Source organism: Pituophis catenifer, unplaced genomic scaffold (genome assembly GCF_029215685.1).
Source record: "Pituophis catenifer annectens isolate HBS135680 unplaced genomic scaffold, rPitCat1.0.hap2 SCAF_8, whole genome shotgun sequence".
Lineage (NCBI taxonomy): Eukaryota > Metazoa > Chordata > Lepidosauria > Squamata > Colubridae > Pituophis > Pituophis catenifer.
This window is the reverse complement of record NW_027256888.1, coordinates 81,402,714-81,409,130: the sequence shown is the minus strand read 5'-3', so window position 1 is coordinate 81,409,130 and position 6,417 is coordinate 81,402,714.

The window sequence follows — 6,417 nt, the reverse complement described above, 5'->3', positions numbered from 1 at the left end:
CAAGGAGTTTGTCTTTGGTGCATACACTCTCAGTGTACATAAAAGAAAAGATACATTTGTCAAGAATCATAAGGTACAACATTTAATTATAATCATAGGGTACAAATAATACAAGCAACAAAATTACAGTCATACAGTCATAGAATAGAATAGAATAGAGTAGAGTAGAGTAGAGTAGAGTAGAGTAGAGTAGAGTAGAGTAGAGTAGAATAGAATAGAATAGAATAGAATAGAATAGAATAGAATAGAATAGAATAGAATAGAATAGAATAGAATAGAATTCTTTATTGGCCAAGTGTGATTGGACACACAAGGAATTTATCTTTGGGGCATAGGCTCTCGGTGTACATAAAAGAAAAGATACATTCATCAAGAATCATAAGGTACAACACTTAATGATAGTCATAGGATACAAATAATACAAGCAACAAAATTACAGTCATACAGTCATGAGTGGAAGGAGATGGGTGGTAGGAATGATGAGAAGATTAATAGTAGTACAGACTTAGTAAAGAATAGAATAGAATAGAATAGAATAGAATAGAATAGAATAGAATAGAATAGAATAGAATAGAATAGAATAGAATAGAATAGAATAGAAATTTTTAAAATGTTTTTTTAAATGTTTTAAATGTTTTAATTGGTAGTGAGTTTTAATTGGGCCAAATTTATATATCTTTTAATTGTTTTTTAATATTTGTCCTGCATGTTTTTTAATTCTGGCTGTACACCGCCCTGAGACCTCAGGGAGAAGGGCGGTATAGAAATTTAAAAAGTAGAGTAGAGTAGAGTAGAGTAGAGTAGAGTAGAGTAGAGTAGAGTAGAATAGAATAGAATAGAATAGAATAGAATAGAATAGAATAGAATAGAATAGAATAGAATAGAATAGAATAGAATAGAATAGAATAGAATAGAATAGAATTCTTTATTGGCCAAGTGTGATTGGACACACAAGGAATTTGTCTTGGTGCATAGGCTCTCAGTGTACATGAAAGAAAAGATACATTCATCAAGAATCATAAGGTACAACACTTAATGATAGTCATAGGGTACAAATAAGCAATCAGGAAACAATATCAATATAAATCGTAAGGATCCCAGCAACAAGGTTACAGTCATACAGTCATAAGTGGGAGGAGATGGGTGGTGGGAACCATGAGAAGATTAATAGTAGTGCAGACTTAGTAAATAGTTTGACAGTGTTGAGGGAATTATTTGTTTAGCAGAGTGATGGCGTTCGGGAAAAAACTGTCCTTGTGTCTAGTTGTTCTGGTGTGCAGTGCTCTATAGCGTCGTTTTGAGGGTAGGAGTTGAAACAGTTGATGTCCAGGATGCGAGGAGTCTGTAGATATTTTCCCAGCCCTCTTTTTGACTCGTGCAGTATACAGGTCCTCCATGGAAGGCAGGTTGGTAGCCACTGTTTTTTCTGCAGTTCTAATTACCCTCTGAAGTCTGTGTCTGTCTTGTTGGGTTGCAGAACCAAACCAGACAGTTATGGAGGTGCAGATGACAGACTCAATAATTCCTCTGTAGAACTGGATCAGCAGCTCCTGGGGCAGTTTGAGCTTCCTGAGTTGGTGCAGAAAGAACATTCTTTGTTGTGCTTTTTCGATGACGTCTTTGATGTTGGGTGTCCATTTTAGGTCGTGAGATATGGTAGAACCTAGAAATTTGAAGGCTTCTACTGTCGACGCTGTGTTGTCTAGTATTGTGAGAGGTGGAAGTATGGGAGGGTTTCTCCTAAAGTCCACCACCATTTCTACGGTTTTGAGTGTGATCAGTTCCAAATTGTTCCGGTCGCACCACGAGGCTAGTTGTTCAACCTCCTGTTTGCTCAGCTCGTGGAAAAGTTTATTTTCTCAGCCTTCCAGGGTTTGGTGAAGCAGCTGATCATCGGATTAAACAACCTTGGCTCATCCAAACTTTAATAGAATTTGCTAATCTGAAAAGATGCTCTCAAGACACCTGCTGAGTGATAGATTTAGGTAGATGCATACTAACGTTTAAAGGGGTGAGCATCTGACGTGGGCAATTATAAGACTTGTGGACTTCAACTCCCAGAATTCCTCCAGTCAGCCTTGGGTGATGCCTTTTTGTGTCCTTCTGGCAAGTCAGTGCCAACGGGGAAGCCAGATTCACTTAACAACCGGGCGAATAACTGAACGGCTTCCCTTAACTGCTGTCCCAAGAGTGGTCATAAAATGGGGCAAGGCTCACTTAACGCCTAACAATCGTGTTGCTAACTTCACAACTGTGGCGATTCACTTAAGAAACGTGACTTAAGAAAGCTCGTGAAATGGTGGCGCACGGATTCACTTAACAACTCTGTTGGTTAGCAGTGGAAATTTTGGGTGCAATTATGGTTTTAAGTCGAGGATCACCCGTAGCTTCCCTGTTGGGAGAATTCAGATTGATTTGTGGTGCGGTCACCGCATGATGACTTCCAGAATACGGTAATCAGATTGGTCATCGGATGGGCTTCACATGAAGTAGTAGTTTGTTGTTGTTAGTTGCAAAGTCATGTCCGACCCATCGCGACCCCATGGACAACGTTCCTCCAGGCCTTCCAGTCCTCTACCATCCTCTGGAGTCCATTGAAGCTCCCGCCGACTGCTTCAGTGACTCCATCCAGCCACCTCCTTCTCTGCCGTCCCCTTCTTCTTTTGCCCTCCATCGTTCCCAGCATTTGGCTCTTCTCCAGGGAGTCCTTCCTTTCTTCTCATTCGGTGGCCAAAGGATTTGAGTTTCCTCTTCAGGATCTGGCCTTCGAAAGAGCAGGGTTGATCTCCTCTAGGACTGACCGGTTGGATCATCTTGCAGTCCAAGGGACTCGCAGGAGTCTTCTCCAGCACCAGAGTTCAAAGGCCAGGGATGAAATCCAGCAGGTTCTGACAAGTTCTGGAGAACCGGTAGTGGAAATTTTGAGTAGTTCGGAGTAGTTCGGAGTAGTTCGGAGAACTACCCCCCAGAGTGGGGAGGGAATGGGAATTTTGCAGTATCCTTCCCAGTAGTGGGTTTCAAATTTTTTTACTACCGGTTCTGTGGGTGTGGCTTGGTGGGCGTGGCATGGCTTGGTGCGCGTGTCTTGGTGGGTATGGCAGGGGGAGGATACTGTAAAATCCCCATTCCCCCTCCATTCCAGGGGAAGGATACTGTCAAATCTCCATTCCCTCCTGATCAGCTGGACCTCAGGAGGCCGAGAATAGATGGGGGCGGGGCCAGTCAGAATTTTTACTACCGGTTCTCCAAACTACTCAAAATTTTCGCTACCGGTTCTCCAGAACTGGTCAGAACCTGCTGAAACCCACCTCTGATCCTTCCCCTGCCACGCCCACCAAGCCACACCCACCACACCACATCATACCCACCAAGCCACACCTACAGAACTAGTAGTAAAAAAAATTGAATTTCACCACTGGCCCAGCCAGTGATTAGAACTACCAATTTGCCCGAACCGGGCCAAGCCGGGCCGAACCGGCAGCATCCCACCTCTGATCAAAGGCCTGGAGACTAAAACATATGAAGCAGGGCTATAGGATTTGGGTCTGGCTAATCGAAAAAAAATAAGAATTAGGGGTGACATATTAGCAGTATTCCAGTAATTGAGGGGCTCCTACAGGGAGGAGGGGGGGTCAAATTATTCTCTGAAGCAGTGGTGAAATGTAAAATTTGTTACTACCAGTTCTGTGGGCGTGGCTTGGTGGGGTGGGTGGGTAATATGACTGAATGGGCGTGGCCAAGTTTTGTTTTTTTTTTAACTTTTAAAACCATTTTTTCTACAACCTCTTCGGCTGAAGAGGTTGTAAAAAAAAATGCTTTTAAAGCCTCTGACGATCCCAGCTGACTTGCCTGATCTTTTTTTAAAAGCCTCTGACGATCCCAGCTGACTTGCCTGATCTTTTTTTTAAAAGCCTCTGACGATCCCAGCTGACTTGCCTGATCTTTTTTTTAAAAGCCTCTGACGATCCCAGCTGACTTGCCTGATCTTTTTTTTAAAAGCCTCTGACGATCCCAGCTGACTTGCCTGATCTTTTTTTTAAAAGCCTCTGACGATCCCAGCTGAGCCGCGCGATCATCAGAGGCTTTTTTTTTTTTTTTTACTTTTAAAAGCATTTTTTCGGCCAAAGAGGTTGTAGAAAAAATGCTTTTAAAAATAAAAAAAAATAGCCTCTGATGATTGCGCGGCTCAGCTGGGCAATGGGGGATAGGGGGGCAGGGATTTTTGCTACCGGTTCTCCGAACCACCCGCCTCCATCGCTACCGGATCGGGTGATCCGGTCCGAACCGGGAGGATGTCACCCCTGATCTGATTCTAAAATGCAGGGGTCCACAACAATTGCGAGGCTCACAAAATGATAACGTTGCAAGGGGCCGTTTCAAACCTCCGGCCCCATCTCCTCTTCCCGTTCTCTGCAGGAAGACAAAAGGAAAGAAAATTGTAGAAGAATCACGGAATCCATTTCAGGGAATCAATCTAACCAATCCCAGAGGCATTCGGATACTATTACTCCGACAGCTAATTTCACAGCCAAATATGAAATACAGACCCACCCACTCGCTTCGGCTCTTGTGCCGATTCCTAATGTCTTTTTCTATATTATTTATTCTTTTTCACAGCAAAGTAGGTTACTCTGTCTCACAATTTTCCCCCTGTTTTATCCTTTCGGGCAGTGTGGCAAGTCCTCGACTTACAACGGTTCATTTAGTGACCTTGAAGTTAACAAGGGCACTGAAAAAAGGGACCGATGACCGTTTTTCACACTTAACGACCGTTGCAGCATCGCCCTCCCCCCATGGTCACGTGATCAAAATTTAGATGCTTGGCCACTGGTTCGTATTTATGACGGTTGCGGTGACCTTCTGGCAAGCAAAGTCAATGGGGAAACCTGATTCACTTAGCAACGGTGTTACTAACCGAACAACTGCAGCGATTTGTTGTGGCTCCGTTGCTTGAGCCTGGGCTATCGACAGATGCAGAATCTGAGAGTGAGGGAGAAGAGTTGGCAAGGCCTCCCTCTCCAGGACCCTCCTCTCTGGCAATGCCTCCAGAGAACACCGAAGGCCAAACGATAGGCTCAGAGCCAAGCACGTCCCCGCAGCCACAGGTGGCCAGCAATGAAGAAGATAAGTGCTGGCTGGACCCTCGACAGAGGCGCAGGGAGAAGCGTGCGCAGCAGAGGGGAAGGCGTGCCAGAGATTAGCTGAGTCACTGGACCACACCCCACAGGGTATAAGTTTGTGACGAGCAAAAACTGGAAATACTCCATGATCTCTGTGTTACTGGACTTTGCCTGCTTTATCGGACTGCATTTGGATTAATCCTTGTATTATTGACACTCTGCCTGGTTTATCGGAATGCTTGCAGTCTAATCTTTGTTTTGTGTGAGTAAAGTCTGAATTGGCAGCTAGCCACTGGGTTGCTGCCAGCTTTATCTTCAAAGAGTTTTGTCGTGTGGCTTATTAACTCCAGGCCATCTGTTGGGGTGTGTGCGTAGTACAGGGACAGAACACGATTCATTTAACAATTGGGGCATGGAGGTTCATAAAATTCACTTAACAAATGTCTCACCTAACAACAGAAACGGTGGGTTCAATTGTGATCGTGTTTTCAAGGAACATTTTCTCCCTGATGTGGATTTGCTCAAATGTCTCCTGATCCTTTTCTGCAACTTTTATAATAAAATAAAAGCAATAAGAAGAGAAAATATGGCATAATGGAATAATGATTGACTGTAACTTAATACAAAGGTGTATTATTATTATTAGAAATATATAAGCTGATTGAATGTAATAACTACGATTAATTTTACTAGGTTTATTTGTATTAGAATGCATGACACCAGGTACCACACTGTTCATGCATTGTGTTCTGTCCCCAACCACACGCACACACACCAACAAACATTCAAGAGTTAAAGACCAAACCAGCTGGAAAAATCCTTTTCCTTATGATAACGGAACTTGGCAACAACCTAGTGGCTGCCTGCCAAGAGTTTATTATTTACAAAGAGGAGAGATAATTTCTTCCCACTTCTGGTACATCAAAAGAAACAGCTCAATAATTACGGAGTCAATCAAGTCCAGAGATAATCCAGCAAAGTCTATAGCCAAAAGTCCGGCAATGCAGAATAGCGTGGAAGCTTTCAGCTTTGTTCGTCACAAGGTTTGACTGGCCACCACGCTCCCTTTTATATCCTGTGGGGTGTGGTCCAGTGACTCAGCCTAATCTCGGGCACGCCTTTTCTTCTGTTGCGCGCGCTTATCTCTGCGACGCTGGCGTGGATCCAGCCAAGACTCATTACCCTCATCACTGTCCACCTGTGGCTGCGTGGACATGCTTGGCCCCGGCCCTATCTCTTGCCTTTCGGCGGACACCGAAGGCATTGCCAGAGAGGAGGGTCCTGGAGAGGGAGGCCT